General features: G+C 42.4%; 1 protein-coding gene across 9 annotated transcripts in view; it reads right to left on the reverse strand.

The window, feature by feature from the left end:
- PCDH15 (protocadherin related 15) overlaps positions 1 to 20,915 on the reverse strand; it is a 678,253-nt gene that overhangs the window by 605,002 nt on the left and 52,336 nt on the right. The gene's annotated exons all lie outside the window — the stretch shown is intronic.

The following is a 20,915-nucleotide window of genomic DNA, read 5'->3' on the forward strand; positions in this document are numbered from 1 at the left end:
AACTCCAAAATCAAAGCAGGTGTTGATAAATACCTGCCAAGGTTTATCAGCAGTTTAATCAAATGCATTTGTGTACTGGTGACAGCACAAACCGGGGTTCTGTCAAGAGGAAGTATTAAGCCAAAAAAAGGTTGCTAAGAAGCTGATTTTCCCCATTCTGCTTCAGCACTATATCCAATGGTGGCAGGGAGATACGTAACAAATCTACATGAGGGACAGCATAAACTGTTTTCCAAAGGCTTTAAGTATAATGTTTATTTAAAAGAAAAATAAGTTGACTCAACATGCTGATGGTATTCCAACAAAGTTTACAGAGTATTAACACTTTTCTTGTAGAAATCTGGCTGAACGCTAAAAAATAAACAGGGAACTGGACAGATAAATGGATTCTGCTCATTCCTGATGACTGCGAGATAACTACATGGTAAGCAAGAACAGAGGATAAAGAAATGAGCTGATATATAAAGAAAGGAACTGAAATGAGAACTACTTTTTCAAATGCAACCTTCACAAAACAATTAGGGAGCAGCTGCAGAATTATAAGAGCAGTGTGCTCTTATACACTGTAAGGAAGAACAAAAAAGCCACACAGGTCTGGGATCTTTTCCTACAGCAAGCTAACTGAGTGAATGCAATGTTCACACTTCATCAAGTGCTGAAGCACAGCTTAGGTCTATTGCCACCAAGCTACACTAAGGAGACCAGTATTTCTGTCCTTGCAAAGGCAATGCAATGCATTGTGTGTTTGCTACAAATGAGCTCAGTGGGGATTACAAATGCCGCTTCCCATCAACCAAGGCACCTGACCCTCCCATGCTCCAGGTAAAAGTGCATCTCACAGCTCACTATCTTCTTCAGGGTTGGCCACCATATCCTACTGATTCTTCAGGTTCCTCCTCTTTTCATTTCATTTTCCCACTTTTAACATGATCTTAGTACAAAAAAAACAAAGCAATCTGTTATGGACACATTACTTTTGTTTTAAATATGCTCCTTATATACTTAACAAGGCAATCTTGTTAGTACCACCTTCCCTGTTCACAATTTCCCACCTTAGCTCAGATTGAAAGTTTTTAGTGGAAGGAATTTCATCTGTATTTGTTAAACTCCTGTTGTACTAGAGAATAGCATAATTGTATCATGCATAGCTTCCATTTTCCACACCAAATTCAAAGGGGCAAAATATAGCTAATGTACAGAGAATATATAAAGCAGATACATAACGCTGAGCACAGGCATTAACTATCAATCCACAGACATCTAGCAGGCTACCTGGGCATCTTATTTTCCAGCAGGAAGGAATTAGTGGCAATGAACAGATGTGTGGCTGCTACACAACCTTCCTCAAAGAGTTTTATCTGCCTGTCAGTTGGCAAATTGCTGTTGTTATGAATATGCATGGCATCGTGCTGCTGCACTGACAAAGAACCAAGCAGTATTAAAGGAATAGCATAGACCAGTGATGGTAGAAAAACAGTGAGATGAGTACCCTTGTTTGGGAATCAACAAAGTGCAGTTGAAATAAGGAGCTGATAGGTGGCATTTAGGTTTTCTTGTCCAGTCTCTGACAGCAAAAGCATTTCTCCAGCACAGCCTTGTTCTCCAGCCAACACTGAGCACTCACCTGGTGAATCTTGTTACAAGACCAATGCAAGACTTCTCCCCTCATTCTCCCCATGGAAATCCTTTGGCAGGTGCTCACTTCTGGAATAGAACAAGTTGCACCTGACCCGGCATGCTGCACATATTCAAGCTCTGTAAGCTGAAGAGCTGTTACACGTTTTCTGCATGTGCAAAAAACACCTTGTCTTTTGCATATTTGTCACACTTGCAGCATAACTTTCATCCCTTGCACTCCAGCATAAAGCCTACACCCACCACACTGCTGCTGCAGAGGTGTAAACCCACCTCATAGAACTGCTCAGAGCAAAGACCTCAGCACCTTCTATGCAATAAGCCAATACCTTCCAATCTCAAGCATGTCTTCAATATTATTTGAAAGTAAAATGAGATTTCTTCTGCTGAAATATCCAAAAGCCTAAGACTAAAAGAGTTCCACCTTCCCTTCAGCTAATACGTTTAACTAAGCTAAAAGCTAATTCATGTATCAATTAGCTGGTGATGGCTTAGCTCATATATGCTGTTTTTGTCAACTCTGATAAAGCATGGACCACTTTTAATCAGCTCCCAAACACTTGGGATTAGTAAGAAAAATGTCACAGCTGCTATATCATTTTACCTACAGAAAGTTGAGTAAAAACACTTATTTTTTTTCCTCTCAAATCTGAGCTTTAGCAACAAGTTTTCTTCTTTTCAGCAAGAAACATATAATATCATATCTGACACATACACACATTACTGATATATCTTGCACATAGCTGCAGTTTTTAGGATGCATAATGCTACAACAGTACATCAGTACACACAAGCTTGATAATTTCTCTCATCTGCCACTATTCTCTCAGAATTGCCACATGCATTTGATGAGTCTGGAATCAAAAGAGGCTCTCTCATGCCTTCATTTAAAACAGAGCTGTTGATTTGATTGCTGAAGCCAATAGGGGAAAAAAAAAAAAAAAAGGCATATATTTTTCATGATGTTTCATCTTTTCTGGCTTACCTCCTGCCAGCTGCCTTCTGACAGCACAGGGTTGGTGCTTCTCAGTCACCACCTCCATTCCCTGTTCACAAAGCAGGAACGTTCTGTGAGCACCCAGCAGCACACTGGGCTCCAGGACAATGGACTCATGGCTCTTTAAGGAAACATCACAACACTGACAGAAAGAACGGGCCCCTCATTGCCAGAAGACTAATTTCTGTCAGAGACAATCTGCTACGTGAAAAACTGTGAATGGCCAAGAGAAAGAGACATTTAGTATTTTTTGCTTTAATTAAGGCTGTATCCACATACAGAACAGTTATTGTCCTGCTCTGAGCAACCTATTTCAGGTTACTTGATCAAAACACCATCGAATAGACTGCTACAATGACGCAGAATTTTCCTAATTAACTCGCTTATTTCTTTGCCACATTCTGCCATCATTTCTCATTAAAAATCATTCCATTCCTCAGCTGTCCTATTGACTTACAAAGCACCAAAGGATGTAAGAACCTGGCACAGTATGGCTTTTTCAGACAGATCTACAATTGCTGGAATCCAATCATTTAATTTTAAACGCTTTTAGTTGGCTAAATGTATTATCTATCAAAAAATACAATAATGGAAATAGTACACCATGACCACTGGAGACAGATAGTGACAGTGACATCAATCACACAGGTTAGAGCCACTGGAAACATGCACAGGCAGCACAACATTACCACAGCTTTCACTGCACTCATGGAATAACTATGGGATGATGGGGAAGGGTCAGAAGGAGCACTCTGAAGCCAGACATGAGTCAGTACCAACCCCAGCAAAAGATTAAGGAAGCAGTATAATTGTAAGTCAGGTGACAGATGCAACTTTTGCATTATTAAGATGAATTCTATCTGGTTGTTTTATGGAGACGAAGATAATTTTACTTTGGCTATAAAGAAGGGCTAATGGAAGAAGGGTCTGACATCAAAGCAGAGATCTTGCAGCAGACATGCAGATTATTATCTGAAAAGCCTCCAAAACATTTGCTGAGAGCTAGTCTGCACATCTAAATACAGAAAATATTCTCTCTTAGAACATGAGTTCTCCATTAATATTCTTTCAAGTCACTTCACTGTAAACTGCAGATGTCTTCTTCCAAAGTAAATTTTTAACCAACATCATCTACAATCACAAGAATTTGATATTACTCCACAGATGATCCCATGTGATGTCTGTATTGCACGGGTGTTTCATTTCTTTTATCAACTATGCACTAAAAATGCACAGTTAATTTACTACTGACAGGGTTACTCTTTGGTGCAGGCTCCCTGAAGATTTTGGAATTTCATCATTCTTTCATCACTTCATCTGGAAGTGAGACTTGATCAGCTCAAACTAAATGAATAAACAATGCAGGAAATTGTGAATCACGGAGGAATAAAATCCTCAGAGTTGGAAGGGACCTCCAAGGGCTATCTGTTCCAACTGCCCTGCAATGCACACAGGGACACCGATGCCCAGGGCCTTATCCAGCTCCACCCTGAAAGTCTCCAGGGATGAGGCATCAACCGCTAAAAGGCTTTTTCCTTATATCCAACCTAAATCTCCTCTCTGTGAGCTTGAAGCCATTCCCCCTTGTTCTGTCACCACAGACCCTCCTAAAGGTCTGCCCCCTTCCTTCCTGTAGCTCCCCTTTAGATACTGAAAGGCCACGCAGGTCACTTCAGAGGCTGCACAGCCCCAGCTCTTTCCCATTTTAGAGCATAGGTTGTAACAAAACCATCCCAAACCATCCCACTAAACATAAGGAATCATAAAGCGCAGCATTACTAAGACGCAAGAGGTATTTTGTGATCTTCTGATCCGCAGGATCCCAAAAGCAGCCACATATTTACTTGTTTTTGCTTATTCCAGTGGTTATTTCCTAAGAAGACGTCCGAGAGTCCTGTTTTTCAAACATGCCCATGACCAGCAGGCAACAGCAGGCAGAGCAAGGCAGTGGCAGGAGAGAAGGCAGCCACCTTCTTACCCTTCCCTCAGGCAAACTCTCCACTACATTAAAATTCCATTTTTATCTCAATAAGGGCAGAATTTGACCCTACAATCACTTGCACCGTAGTTTCAGCGCCAGCTGGAGGCACAACTGGATGCAGAGCTCAGTGTGCAGTCAATCAGCAGAGAATGCTTCTCACATGCAACCTAATGGCTGATGCTACAGACTACAGATTCTTTCCCCTCCAAAGTATGTGGGAGGCTCTGCCCTGAGATGATGCTTTCTTCCGTCTAAATAGGAATGCCAGGAATTGCAGCATTAGGAGAACACACTGAGGCCCGTGAGTGACTGAAATTTTATTTTTCAGCAGAAGATCTTGGCAGACACATAGCACAAGACTTCTATAAACGGTAAAACAAGAAGTGCAACCAGGCTGGGATGGAGCTAATGGAAATATAGAATGCTCAGTCTTCAATTCAACCTTTATATTCCTATAAAAGAAGAAACTAGGACAAGTTTCAAGCAAGATAATAACATCAAGTTGAGTACGAAAATCAACAGCTTCAGAAACAGTATTTTGCAGAAAGAGAGAGTAAAGGAGCGTCCAGCAACGTCTAGAGGCCAGGTACAAGTGGTGGCATTTGAATTTGGGCATTTTGGGAAAACAGCAAAGAAACTTTCTTGCATTCTTATCCATTTCTTACCCTTTATCTTAGAGCACTCACACCTTCATTAAACTTCACCAGAAGTTGCGCAGAACTTGAGACTACTCACACCCACTTGAAAATGCAGCCAGTCCATGCTCTCGTCTGAAAAATCAGTATTTCTCTGGCAGCGTTCTGTGAAAGGAAGGCAGCTACCCCTCTCTAAGAAATACTTTCCAAAGAGACAGGCTACATAAAAAATTATATGATTTTATAAAAGCTGGTCATAAATTTATTGTGAAGCATGTTTTAAATAAATAAATCTCTTCTTTCTGTAGATGACAGTTGAGCTCCAGTAGACGCAGCTGCCTTTCTGTTTGCTTTGGCAGAGTTCATAAGAAATTTATTTTAAACGTATTTGGCAGTTCAAAGCTTAAAGAATGATAAAATTTATATTGGTTACGTACTTCAAAGTGACATTCACACACTGTCACCATCACAGGCATCTGGCATGCCAGCAAAAGGAGTCTGATGCGTGTTGGCGGCCAGAGCATTGCTGATGCCCACACCAGCACTGGTTTTGTGTGTTATTTCTTCTCTTCTTCCTTTTTCTTTTTTAATTAAGCAAGACTTACTCCCTGTTTAAGAACTGGTTAGCATAAAAGTCACTCACACTATCCACCATATTCTGCTGTAATCCTAGTTCCTCTTATGCCCCAGAACACATCTGTGTGTTCACTCATTTTAGAGATTACTCAGGTTTTGATAGCATGAAAACTCTACACAGAAATACTGTTCATCTTAAATTCAGCATCAGTTTCCCAGACTGTGTGCTGAAAACAAACACAGACAGGTTATCCAGGTGGTTTACCAAGTCCCCACCAGGGTACCCTGCTCACAGAAAAGCATACTTGGTTTTCAAAACAAGAACAGAAATAAAGCTGAAAGTGAGTTACAAAATAACTCCAAAGTAACTTTGGAGCAAGTTAGAAGGAGAATACAAAGGAAACCTGTAATTCTGAAATCCTGAATAGAGTTCAGTACAGACTTTGTAAGTTCAATATTTGCATGTACCACACAGCTCCAAACTGCTGCAGAACAACTACACTCTTCCTCAGTGAACACTGAATCTTTTAGAGGTTGCCCTACATGCGATAAAGACTCGCATAATTTTAAAAAATACAACAGTACAAATTGTCTCACATGTAAATACTGCTTTAGAGTTAAAATTGATAATGTAAGAGTGTACCTCCATGGAAACTCCCAGAATTTTGCACAAATCAAATTCAACAAGAGGCAATCACAAGCAGAAGAGGCCGCCAAAGAAGAAGCTGTGGGTGCCCCATCTCTGGAGCCATCCAAGGCGGGGCTGGATGGGGCACTGGGCAGCCCGAGCTGGTGCCTGATCGAGTGATTATCGAGTGGTTGGCAATCCTGCCCACGGCAAGGGTTGGAACTTTGAGGTCCCTTCTTCCAACCCAAACTGTTCTATGATTTTTGAAGTACTTTGTGATTTAGGATCAAAACTTTCTATACAACGTTCCCACTAGAGTTGAGATCACCAGGTATTTCTTCAACAGCCTAGGAGCATCTCAAATGGAAAAAGTAAACAAGCAGAAACTCAGCATTTCTCTGAAGATCACTTTGAGATGCCAAGGAACAGCAAGATCCAGAAGCAAGAACTTACGAATATTTTAGTTCTGAATACTAAGTTATATGAAGCACTGTTTACCTCCACTATTAATTTGGGACTACAATTAAACCATGCATTTATTTTTCCCCAGCACAGTATTTGTATTCTTGATCTGAACCAACAAGACTCCAAACTCGCTGGCCCCAAAACAGCAAACGTCTTGGCACGTGCAATGCTCTCGAGCTAATAGGATCTGAATGGAAATTACATACTTAAAATTAAGCTGTCACTGTCAAAATGCTTGAGTGAATCAGAGCCAAAATATCCTACAGTATAAACCGAGCATGCTTTTTATTTAACTCTTTCATATGAAGAGCTCTGAGCACCTTTCAGAAGTTACCTGTATTTCACACAGAGATGCAGCTAGTTTCCAATATACTCTCCTTCCAGAAATATATTTACGAAGTAAAAACTCTCCCACAAAGTAATGAAATTTCAATACATGAACTTCAGCTTTTAAAATCTGGATTAAAGGAGTAATTAATGATTTAAGTTTGAAGGAAAGGGTTCTAAAGGCTTCTAGAGATTCTGATCTCTAGAATACAAAAGAAAAGAAATATCATGCATTTGCCCTCAGAAACTCTGTGTTCAAACAGCCTTCCAGCTAGGTGTCACAAAGAATACTAAGAGTTAACACAACCTCTCCCAACACATCCCTTGGCTCAACCAACAAAATGCAACACAGGGAGAGGACAGGTTACAGGAAGGACTGCACAACAACCATGCACAGCACACAACAGAGCCTGCTTTCACAGCTATCACAGCACGCCAACTCCTGGGAGAGGAGAGCAGCCAAAGAGCAGATGAGCAAGGATACAATGCAAGCCAGCTGTCAGTGAACCTACCAGCGTTTGAGAACCAGGCCAGTGGCACCAGGAATCTTGGATTACTTCAGAAAGAGCTGCACTGAATACGGGTTGGTTTGCACATTCAACCAGCCGCTCTGACTTCAGTCACGCTCCTGAGGGGTTTAACCAAGTGTGTAATGTCACACCTGGGCCCATTTTACATGTACACACACATATGCCACGCTAACCATGTATATAAAATGCCTGGCTCTCAGCAACTGAACACCTGCAGAGGTCTTCTGACAAAACCATCTTGCTGTTACATGCCAATAAAGCGCAATAGATTAAGGGCTCTTTCTGAGAGAAGGAACACATTGATCTCATTACCTCCTCCTTAGCTGATGCTAACAGAAGCGTGGAGTCACACTGGCACAGACAGCACTGGATCAAGCAGCCGCCTCACCCCAAAGCTCATGAGCCACTATGAAAAATGAAGTTTTCAAGATTACGAAGCATGTGAAAGCACTGTGAGATAAGTGTTATAAGCGCATAAATAAGTGCTTATAATCAGTGCCCACAGAGCTGACGCCCACCCCTTTCTGAATGGCATTTAACACTCACTTCCCTCCTGCAATTTTTACTGCGTGGCCTTTCTACAGGATTTATTCTAAGAGCAAATAACAAGCACTTGAGTTGCTATCTCTGCAGCGCTCTGGAAAATAGCATAAATTTCATTTTGTATCGACTTTATCTGTTACTTAATTTCATATCAATGCTATTTGGTAAATACTAAAGAGTGAATTATCACTGTGATTTCGTTCTTACAACCAAATCGATTTAAGAAATATCAAAAGATTTGTTTCACCAACATTCCTTATGACCACATTCTCACTAATCATTGTTTCTTCACTGCAGCACCATTTTACCAATTAGGCATTAACCCCCACCCTTCGCCCAAACTCTGCCAACAGTCACTTTTAAAAGCTACTTTTCAGCATTAATCAAAGGAATCCTGCTTCTTTTTCAATAGGCCTTTTCACTTCTGATCTCTGTGAAGTAACTTTTTCTCATTCTCTCCCAGACATCAAAAAGAAGTAGGAGTCAAGTTTGTCAGCACTCAGCTGAGAACCAGATCCTAGCTCTGCACAATGTCCACAGACAGATTTCTGACTGCACCCTACATAATAACTCATTAAGGAATCAGTTTCTTCCCCTGATTGAGCAACGATCATTGATGGTAACAGATCTATGTTTTCCAACAACACAGAGCCAGAAATCTTACAGCATCATGCGCTGCTGCTGCTGAGACAGACAAGGGGAATGGAGGATGCCTGCACAGCGCTCTAGCAGCTTCCAAGGGGTGCCATCAGCCACTTCTACAGGGATAGCCATCAACACCAGGCACAAAGAGAGAATTTTGCTGTACAGCGTTACTGTCATTAATGACACAAACAGCCAATATCACCTCAAAGCAAAAGCAGACATATATTTCTGATGCCTATCTTCCTTGCAGCTTGAAATTTCTAGGTATTATTAAATATTCTATCAAGTTCCATGAAATAGTACCAGATTCTTTTTTTCCTCACAGCAGAACCAGTGAACAACCTCCAATCCCAAATCCTCTGTTGTGGCACTATGTGACGAAGCAACATCTCATGCCAGCACACTGGAGAATGACACACAGCATCAGGTTCTCTCTTTGCATCACAGTTCTCCTGGGCACTGACGATGCAGTCTGGCAGCTTGTGGCACTGCCCTCTGCTTGCTGGCAGTTGCTGCACCTGACACTGGCTCACACACCAATACAGACACTCCTTTTCTTCCCACACGAGATACCTTACGGGTATCTATTCCATAAGCAAACCTTCTATGGCTTCCAGGGCAGCTACTAGTGGTGATGGATTTGGCACCAAACACAGCTTCCATCAAGATGACAACACTGATACCACCTACAGCCTACATCCAAGGCTAAGGTTAAGTGCACTTCACCCTAAATGCATGGACGGCTCACCTAAAGGATCAGATGCCACAATGACAGCCTCAGAAGTCACCGCAGCCCGCAAAGCAAGACAAACTGCTGGCAATGTTTTCTCCTCTTTCCCAAGTTTAACAACTAAGGAATCACTGATATACATGAGTTTCATCTGCATGTTCAGTCTGCACTATAAACACAATACAAAACTACCATAAACTTGACAGAACTGCATGGTAAAATACATGCATGTACTGACTTAATATAGCAATGCACTTGGCCAGTGTGCTTTCTGATACTGCATTTTCTTTGCAAGAACATTCAACATAGCTTTAAAAATATCAATTAGAAATACTGTTCGGTACATCAGTAAAACAGAGAGAAACAACTTTCCCTTAATATTCATAAAGGGATCTTCTTTGCTCTGCAGATAACAAACGGGAACACAACATTTTCACTGTGTAAGAATAATCCTATTACACTGTGCTAGGCATCTTGGCATAAATGCAATAATGATCAGTTTTACACAATGAAAATACATACAACCATCTGAAACTTGGCGGACTTGGTGCACTTATTCCAGTGCACACTCTGTAAGAATATACAAACATGTCTGATGTGCATCTTGTGAAATTTTCAACAATGCCAACCTTACCGAGCCCAAAAACATCTCAAACACACCACGTAACGCTGGTGGGACTTGCTGATAACTGGAATCAAAGGCAGAATGAACATTTCCTTGTGAAGAGTCTGTCACAGGCCAAAGCAGCTGACCACTGAAGAAAAGAGCATCAGAAAACTCACTGTTTTCTTTCACCTGGGATCTTAAGGCACCCCGCTATATTGTTACAAAAACTGAGTGGCTATTGAGTGGCTACAGTATTCCAAGAAGTGTTGTTGAGACACAGTTCCTCAGCCCTGCTGCAAGACCTGTGCCCCATCCAGTACCAAAGGAGAAAACACATCAACTGATGGTGTGGCAGGGCTGGCAGAGGAAGAGCAACATTTGCAACCACTTTGGGACCTTAAAGACTGAGCTCTACAAATGACCAAGTGCTCACTGGACTGTAGTTCCATCCTTGAGAAGCCTGCTCCTGATTGAGCAGTAACCTTTTTTTTTTTTTTTAAGCATTAAAAAAAAAAAAAAAATAGGCTTTTCTTTTTCCAAACAAATAAAGCTCCATGTGATGCAAACGCCCCATAAACCACACACTGGAATTCACAAGCCTCCCTCCAAACCTCACTGCAAGACCTGGTAGGAGCAGACCTGCTAAGGGAGCAGCCATCCCACAGTTCACCCAGTCACTTTCCTAGTTCATCACAACCAGTGTAAGTACTGCCCATTCTTATGGGCTGTAGCTTTTAGGGGAAAAACAGATGCAAACTTCCTGCAGCACCTAATCTACGTGAAAATTATACAGAATGTTACGTTAAAATCTAAGTAAACACTTTGGCACACTTATAATGTATGTGCATAGATTACTTGGGCGTACTTCTGGGATAAGTACCATGTGATGTTCAGATTATCGGTGGATATTTAAAGTTGATTACCCCAGAGGTAAGGTATAATTGGTAAACAAGGAACACATACAGAACAACAACACAACTACAAGCTGCAGTTATTTCACAATTTATCCTTACGTTCAGGACAAGAGTTCAGCAAATATAAATATATATTTTAAAGCTAATTAACTGAAGTGCCACAAAAACATCATGTTTCCTGGTATCACCTAATAAGTTGAACAGAAAACCTTACTGGACAACAGCTGCATGGCACAACTGGCAGCACTGGTTTGAACCTGCAGCCTCATTCACACCAAAGGCCCAGCACAGCCCTCCTGGAGGGGGACTCACAGTGCTCAGCCATGGATCTCCACACAAGACATCTTTTCAGCCAACAGCACTACAAACAAGGAAAACTCCACTGATGATGACACAAAAGCTATTTTTTATTCTTGAAACCACGTAACAGAGGAGGAAGGATAAATGTGCAGCAGCAGGTAGTAGAAGCAAAGCAGCATGGATGTGAGCAATAAAAGGGCAAAGAGACAGGAGACACTTCTGTGCTCGCCAGATTACTGAGGAGACTGATCAGCACAGATGAGATGGTGGGGATATTCACTGGGCTAACACAACATTCATTTCATCTCCTATCATATTTTCCTTTACAGCAGAAGCACCTTGTCTAAACTGCTTGATTAGAACCAGCTGCAAGCTTCTGCCTTTTCTCTCTCCTTGCCTCAAGATTGCTTTCATTTTGCAACATGGCACAGTTGTGGTCTCCTCCACACTACCCTCTATCTGAACTCCCTCCTTACTGCTGCGAGTAGCTAACAAGTGGTTGATGGGATTTCCCAGTGCTGACCTGAACCAACAGATCACACAGCTTTAGGATAGAATCACAGAGTAAGAAACACAGGAAGGGACCCACAAGGACCAGGAAGCCCAAGCCCTGGCTCCACACAGGACCGCCCAATCCCAAATGCTCCTTCAGCTGTGGCAGCTTGAGGCTGTTCCCATTACCCTGGGCAGCCTGTGCCATGCCCACCACCCTCTGGGGCAGACCCTTTCCCTCACCCCCGCCTACCCCTCCCCTCACACAGCTGTTTCCATCCCCAGAGAGCAGAGCTCAGCTCTGCCCTCTTCTCCCTATGAGGAGCTGTAGGTTGCCATGAGGACCCCCTCAGTCTGCTCTGAGCTGAGCAAACCCAGGCACCTCAGCTACTCCTCACATGCCATGGCCTCAGTCCTTTCACCATCTCTGTAGCCCTCCTATGGACTCGCTCTAATAGCTTTATGTCAGTGACACCCAAAACCCAGGCCCAGCACCCATGGTGAGGGTGCACAGCACAGAGCAGAGCAGGACAACCACTTCCCTCACCCAGCAGTGCTGGGCTGAAGCACCCCAGGGTACAGTTGGCCTTTCTGGATGACAGAATCTGCTATCTCAGATTCAAGTTGCCACCAACCAGATCACTCAGACCACTTTTTGCAGGGCTGCTTTCCAGCCCCTCACTCCCCAGGTCTGTACCCAGAGCCAGGGCCACCCCCATCCCACATGCAGAATCCAGTACATGTTCTTCGTGCAGATGGTGACCACCCTCTAATTTGTCAACACTCCTCCCAGCTTAGCATCATACACAAATTTACTTAATAGAACTTCCAGATCTTCATTGGAGTCATTGACAAAAACATTAAAGACCAAAAATGGAGGCCCGCAGAATCTCACCAGTGACAAGTAGGGCAACTGTCAGGCCATAGCCTCCCTACGCCAACACAGCCATGTTTTGATTGTCATGGGACATTCTTAGGGTCGCGTCACCATGGCCTTATGATGTCATGAGCCACCTCCCTGACAACAGAATACCAGCCACTAACTGTGCTTCTGTCTGGGAAGCACATCAGATAGATCCTTTCCTCCCATTGTGGGAACTTCTGTGGAGGAGGAAGAAGCTTTAGATACTGCCAGACACTGCCCCATCAATAGATTCAGCAGAAGACACTGGCTCACCAGCCTGAGCTATGCCCCAGAAGAATGACACACCAGCAACTAGGTGACAGGGTAGGAAGGCTTGGCTAAAGGCCACTTCAGCAGTACTGTAAGTTGTGGGAACATCCAGACACAGCTGTGAGGCACAAAGCTTCATTCAGTTAGGCCATCACATGAACAAGCAAGCAGGAGAAAGTGCCAAAAACTGGAAGAGCGTGGGAAAAAAAAAAAAATAAAAAAAAAAAATAAAAAAATTCAATGCTAAGATCTAGAATAGCATGGTTTAAGGGCACAACAGATCAAAGCATTTCCCCAGACATTTTTTTCCCCCCAAATGCTAACAGACTCAGAACTTGCACTTTTACAGATGTGCCTCAGCTGTGTGCCCAACCATACCTTCAGCAGCTCAGGTGTAGGCTGCCCGCTTCCCATAGAACTGCCTTGCAGAATGACTGCTCACTCTTCGGAGCGGCTTTTGTCACTTGTTAACAGCTCTTAGAACCAAGTCACTACAAAACTCCTAACGGAGGCAGCAGGCAGAGTAAAGGTTCCCACCACGAGTGAAGAGCACAGACCTTGTATATGAAAAAGGCCTCTGGAGACAGAGCAGTGCAGTTTGCAATGCAGGCAGGGCCACAAACAGAATAGAAACTTCACACTTTTAAACACAAAGTAAAAAATACAAACCCAATGCTCATGAAAAAAACCAAGATGTACAGGTGAAGAAAAAATGGAAATTATTTCTTGAACCACTTTATGTAGGACAGGATGTAAAACAGGAAGGAGCAATATTTACTTGGGATCTAAACTCTAACAACTTCAATCTCAGACATGCTTTTATCTTATTTCCACAAGGTATATTGTAAAATACGTGCTTCACTACCAGGAAGATAAAAATGTTTTCAGTAAGCATTAATCCATCTCGTGCATTTTAGTGGTGACAAGAATGCCTGCCATCTATCTTGAAATAATTGCTATTCTAACGCAGCATTAGAAACACAGGCACAATGATTCTGGCATTTTTCAAGGCACTATGAGGAACTGTACTCCAGGTACAGGTATTCCTAAAAAAAAAAACAAAAAAAACCACTGTGGCTTCACTTGGCCAGGTGCAGCTTCTAAAGGGTTCCACAGAAGAGGTATAAAAACCCAACTGTAAAGCAACTCTGCCAACAGCTCATTCTTCCAAATTATTTGAAATTACACTACGCACAGAAAGCTTTCAAGAAATATGAGCACCTTCTCCAATATTCTCTGGTAAGTACGTGGCATAGATAATGCAAAGTGATGTAATCCCAAAAATCCAGTTACGCTACAAGAAAGTAAGGACAGCTATCTTTCTAGAAAGAAAAACAGACAGCTCTAACAAGAAATGAGAAAAAATGGCTTCATCATAAAAGAACAATTTTCTGATGTACTTTCAATACTGAAAAATGTGGGATTTACTTCAATTCACTGGCAGATCTCAGTGACGCCAGACTCAAAAAGAGTATATGAAGTGGTGTGCATCAATCAGCTGCTGCATAAAGACTTCTTCCCCCAAGGCTGAACATGGGGAAAAAGGCACATCAACCAGATTTGGCATGCTCTAACCGCTCATACTGTTGTGATAATCAGTCCAGACATTAATCACTGAAAAACCTCAAAGCATCATGTGTTGTCTCACTTCTGTCTTACTTCTTTGATTTCAAGAGAAGTATGTCACCGAGCCATCACCATTAACAGGAGGAAAAAAGTGATTTTAATAATACAGTTATCTTAAACCACCTAAAACACTCAAGTATTCTTCTGCTAAGAATAAAGAAATGATCATTCTTCTTTTTTATTTTTTCCTTCTAAGAAGGGTCTAGCAATCCTAGTAAGAGAGGAAAGCTACGCTCAGAGAGCCCAGAGAGGCTCTGAATACCAAGGCAGTACCATCTGCTTGCTTTCCATTTCTCTTCCTTTTGTATTTTTTAATTCCTAAATCACAAGAGGAATTCATGGTGTATCCAACTACTACCCTCCACTACCACGGAAGGAGTCTCCATCCCACTCCTCTTTGCATGTTACTGTTCCCCAGTTGTCCACACCAGTAAGAAAGTATGTCCCTTTCTCTTCTTAGACTTGGAAAAACAAGCTATTATTAAGTCAGTGATTTAATTTGTATGAGACAGGTATAAACAATTATGTACCAAGAGGGATATTGGCTTCCATCAGTCGTTACGACTTAGGGAGTTGACTAAGTGAGCAGTGGGCACTGTGCTGTAACAAATTCCTCTAAGCCTTCCAGTATGAACACAGTGATGTGGTACTTCAAAGTTAGGTACTGTAAAAACTAACCTAAAACTAAAGTTAGGTAGCTGTAGAGTCTACAAGCAACATCAGTACAGATGTTGCACATAACCTACATTTTGTCTTGCCTAAGACAACCATTAATAGAAACACAGAACAGCTTAGGTTGGAAAGGGCCTCAGCCCACACAGTTTCAATCTCTTGCTGTGGGCAGTTGCCAGCCAACTACATCAGGCTGCCCACCCAACTCAGCCCTAAGTGCCTACAGCAATAGGGCATCCATAGCTTCTGTGGGCAACTGGCACCAGACCTCAGGACCCTCAGAGCAGAAGCTCACCAAAAGAACTTCAAGCAGCAGTCTAAGCTCTGTAGCTGTCAACAAAACCCGGCAGAGAATCACAGAATGGCCTGGGCTGAAAAGGACCACAACGACCATCCGGTTCCAACCCCCTGCTATGTGCAGGGTCACCAGCCACCAGACCAGGCTGCCCAGAGCCACATCCAGCCTGGCCTTGAATGCCTCCAGGGATGGGGCATCCACAACCTCCTTGGGCAACCTGTTCCAGTGCCTCACCACCTTCTGAGTGATAAAAGAGGAACAAGTGATAATGAAAACTCTCCAACTCATAAGTGATAAAGAAATACATCTCATCTCCTCTTTGCAGAGGACTTTCGGCCTCATAGGAGGTGACAGCAGACAAAATCAGTAAGAAAGTGATTCTGAAGCACACCACTGTCAAGTTGCAAGTTGCAAATTCTGACCTACAGCACACATTTCTTATACAGGAAGATGTAAAAGTTGCTCACAGCAGAATTGCTCTGAAGTTCAAGTTTACATTTTTTTCTGCAATCAGACACTTAAGGCCAAAATTCTCATTCATGTCTGATTAGCATGTGGAACAATGCATAAATCATAAACTGGCTTTGTTTACAAGATATCTGTCTTGTCTAATTAACATGAAAAGACATTCATTTTGGATGACCTGGAATGACAAACAGAACTCTGTACATTTGGTCCAGCAGCACACCAACCTCATCATTCCCATCAGGAGATGGGAATAGCATATTTCAACCTGGCTGTGTGAGTTTCCTGGGAGGTGCCCTTAGTGGTAAGAACAGCCACCTCAGCCCATGAGCAGAGGTGCTGGCAGGCAATGCAGGACACGACCCAGCTTTACTAACTACGCTTAGTTTTGATCACGCTTGCTTAGAATTTGACTTTTAAAACCTGCATGCCACAGGATTTGCAAATGCCCACTCAGTTGCAGCCCTGCTCATAACCCCTGGCACAAATTCAGGGCTACAAAGCAAATGAAAGCAGTGCTCCAGCTTTAAGGACAGGCATAAGCCAGAAAGACTGCCTTAAGGAAGAAAGGAAGAGCTTTCGTAGATGATGTTACAGTTACTGCTTCTTGCTTTGCTGCTTTGGAATAGGTCTATCACCGCACTTCCATACCGAATGGGATTTTTGTTCTCACAGTGTGGGATCAATGAACGTTGCTCATTGACAGTCCCACACTCAGTTAAACACTAGTTATATAAAGTTGTTTTTTCCCCTCTAAGCACAAGCTTCAGGGGATGTAAGTCGTTACTGGCTGTACTTGTAGGCCGTTATAAACAAAGCATCTTTCCTTTTAGAGAGAAAACCTCTTCTGGGGAGCAGTAAAAAAATGCATTGGTTACATCATTGTTCTTACAATAATGCAATCAGAATGGTATTTTTCTTGACAGATGAGAACATAAAATTTTACTATTAGAAGGGGGAAAGCTTTTCATGGAATATTAAGTGCTACAATCCTAAAATAATCACTGCACTTGAATACATTTTCCAAACATACAGTAATATATTATTACTGGTATAAAGGGATTTTTTTCCCTGTGCTAAATAAAAACATCAGGTGTTCAGAGATGTAGTTTTTCAGTTTTCTCCATTCAGTCCCACTTCCAATCCAGCCATAACATACTCCCTTTATTTGTTTCATGCTGATTAGCAGTCAAAGAAAATCAGCTATTTTAACACAGAGCCTCTTTTTATGTGAAACAATATAAACTCTTATGAGCAACACAAATTACTGAAAGGATAAAAAAACAAATAAAGAAAAATCTACCTTAAATTCAGAGCATCTGAGCAGGGGCAAGTTTCATGGCATGCAAGAAAGGTACATTATTGCTTACTGCTGATCACAAGCAGGTAATTGGACTAGTTAGCTGGGGCAAATGCTGTTCATACAGATGGAGACTGGTAATTTAGTAGGATATTTCTTTGATCCACATGTTTCAATTAGATGGAGAAAAAGTGTTATAACAGATCTCTGAACTGGAATATGTTCATATTTAGTAGAGCAAATGCTAACTAATATTTTCAATTAACTTCCTAAACCCCAGCAGTCTGGGAGTGCTGGCTCTTCCCTGGGCTTGGCTGCTCTGCAGCATTAAACAGAAGGCTGGGCTGGCAGGAAGAAAAAAAACATCCATCTTTTCTGCTTTGGTCCAGCACACTGCTTCAGAAATGGTGCTCTGGGTAGCTGGAAGACTGATGGCCTCAGTACTAGGTGAGATCTCAAGATGCAACAGGTGACTCTTAATTACATGAAAAAAAAAAAAAAAAAGTCTTGTTAACATGAACATGATGTAAAGCACAAGCAAGTGGGTGTCCCACCAGAACTAACAGCACTAGGCAAGGAATGCAAGCCTAAGGCAGGACAATGAAGCTGACCCCAGAATCACAAGGCTATGATTAGTTCCCAGGCACAACAAAGAGCACACAGCCCTACCTCAGCGCAGGAACAGCCCCAGCACCAAGACATGCTCCTGGTAGTGTCCATTGTCAGGGCAGCAGCAACGGGCACAAAATAGAGCACAGGAGGTTCCCCCTGAACAGAGAGGCTGTGGGTTCTCCTCCTTGGTCATTTTTGAGCACACAGCCCTGCTCTAGGATGCCTTGCATGAGCTGACCTCCGGGGTGACTTCCAACCCCAGCCATTCTGTGCCTGTCAGAATTCACTGCTATAGCTCATATTCACTGTTATGGTTTCCAAGTCTCAAGTCCACACTTGAAAGACACTAGATGAGAACAGCTCTTTTATTTCCAGCATAAGTGATAGAAGATCACCAATAAACATTTTCCAGTTAAATAATTAAATCTCTGCTTGTAAAACCATAAGATAAACATCGCAAATACAGCAGCATAAGAATTAATTTGCAAGACCTACAGTTTTCCACGCTTTTATAGACCACGTGTCTATGAGCAGATAAGCTCTCAATCACCAAACTGACAAAAACAAATAAATAAATAAATAAATTCAGTAAGATATTTCACGCAACAGAACAAAATTTATTAGTGATAGAAGCCCATTCAATACTTCCCTAAATGTATCTCTGTTCACATTAGCATCCAAAAGCAGAGTAGAAGCAGGTAGTTCGCCTCACACAGAGGATAAAGAATATCAGAACCACTCACCCATACACTATTATTAATCCATATCCGCTGGCATTCAGGATGCCAAAGAGGCTGCTTAAGTGACCATTTATCAAAAATAATCCAGGAAATGAGGACAAGAGGGAAGTGCCATTTTAAAGATAAATGCTATTTATTGCTTCAGTTTAAAGGTTGCGTTATTTTGATAATGCTGCCTGTGAAGGTAGCTTTACGTGCTACAGAACAGAGTTAATAGCTATGAAAACAGACAGGCAGTTCAATCACAGAGTCAATTTCCCTTCACATTCATTAACTGAAAAAGGAATTAATGTTTTATAAGTGATGAAAATTCAGGAGACTTCAGAAACCTGTTCCATCCTTCTTCTGCAATATCCCCAACTACCTCTCTGACCCCATGGATTTATCAACCACTGTCCCTACACTTCTCCTTAACTCTCTCAATGCAGACAGTTTTCTCAGCTCCAGGAATTGTTGCTGTTTAGGAGGTGGCATAAAATGTAGCTCCAAGCCGGCGGCACACACAGAATGGTCAGAACCAAGCCAAATACAGATGGTTAACTCTTGAGCCCACACTGCAGACTCCCTCATTAGAAATACTCATTTGATATTGTTTTCTATAGTCAGTTATAAGGAAAAACAGGCACTTAAGACTGCACTTAAGAAACACGGCTAAAGATGCTCTACAGGTCAGCAGCTTTGCTCATGCCATACACAGCCAAGGTTTTGAAGACCAATACTTACACAGATGTTTTTCCCTTCCTACTGTATTATCTGCTGACATAAATGGGTCAAGTGCCCTGTGAGTGCAGGAACGGAGGCATTATGTGGTGCTGTACATGAACACACTCGGTGCTGATGGCCAAAGACCAAAAACCAGAAGCTGGAAGATGTCCATGTCTTTACTTGCTACCACAGAAACAACACAAAAACAGAAGTTAGAGAGTTCAGAGCTTGTGAACCATTAGCACACCCTACAGACGTAGAAGGCAAAGGCTTTGATTCTTAGAAACCAAGGAGGCTGTTCCAGCAAACGCAAGCAGGCTGTTGGATGAGCTTCAAGCACACGTGCTTTCCTCATTCCAACACCACAGCATGACAGTCGGCCAGGTGGCTTTAGAAGACACTTCAACTGTAAGAGCACAGGAGGGCCGATAGACGAAAGCAGCTTTCGGCACATGAACCGTCCTGGCACGCGGTACCTGGCATGTGTCTGCAAGCTGTTGACAGAAGGACTGTTCATGCTGTGATGGCAACCAGAGTATTCACTTGTACTCAGGGTTTTATAGACAGCTGACACGTTCTAAAGCCAGCCTAGCCGGATGAGCTGAAACTCCACACCAGGATGCAGCACATTTATCAGCAGATTATCAAGAAACAGTGCTAGCAAGCACATGGATCTACACACCCTTTATAGTGTTCAAACAGTAGATGAACTGCCTGAAGCACTGTAAGAAATTGATTTGCTTAGGATACAATACAGCAACGCCTCGAGTTCAGTTAGCATTGACTTCCGTGGCCAAGACATTTAACACGAGAACTGTAGCTCAATCGTCTTCACTTTAGTTGCTATATCAACACACTGATTGTTCATTCACTCTGTGAATGAATTATATATCAAATGAGCTTCACAGTTGGCACTTACCAACAGCTGCTTTTCTTTCCTGAGCAGCTGGCAAAGTGTACCCTATCATAATTCACATCCCCCTTACAAGCCACCAGTGCTGCTGCGTGACGAAAGCTCAATCTGGGTTTATCAGTAGTTGTTCTAACAGCTCCTGTGGCACAAGAACTGTCCTCTCCACCATCACTTCAAAACCAATTATTACAGCAGGCGACCTAGTTGTACAAAAAATAAAGCACAACAGCAACCAGCACACTGAACTGCCCACCTCCACAGCACCATTCAGACTGGATCTCAGCTGGGCTGGTCCCTCTGAGGCAGATCAGCCCTGCAGATCCCTCTTCTGAACGGGGAATTGGAGCCTGCTCTGTGCTCCTGTGCCCAGTCAACCTGCCCGTTCTTGTTCATTTATAAAAAGAG

This window comes from Lagopus muta, chromosome 5 (assembly GCF_023343835.1).
Source record: "Lagopus muta isolate bLagMut1 chromosome 5, bLagMut1 primary, whole genome shotgun sequence".
Taxonomy (NCBI): domain Eukaryota; kingdom Metazoa; phylum Chordata; class Aves; order Galliformes; family Phasianidae; genus Lagopus; species Lagopus muta.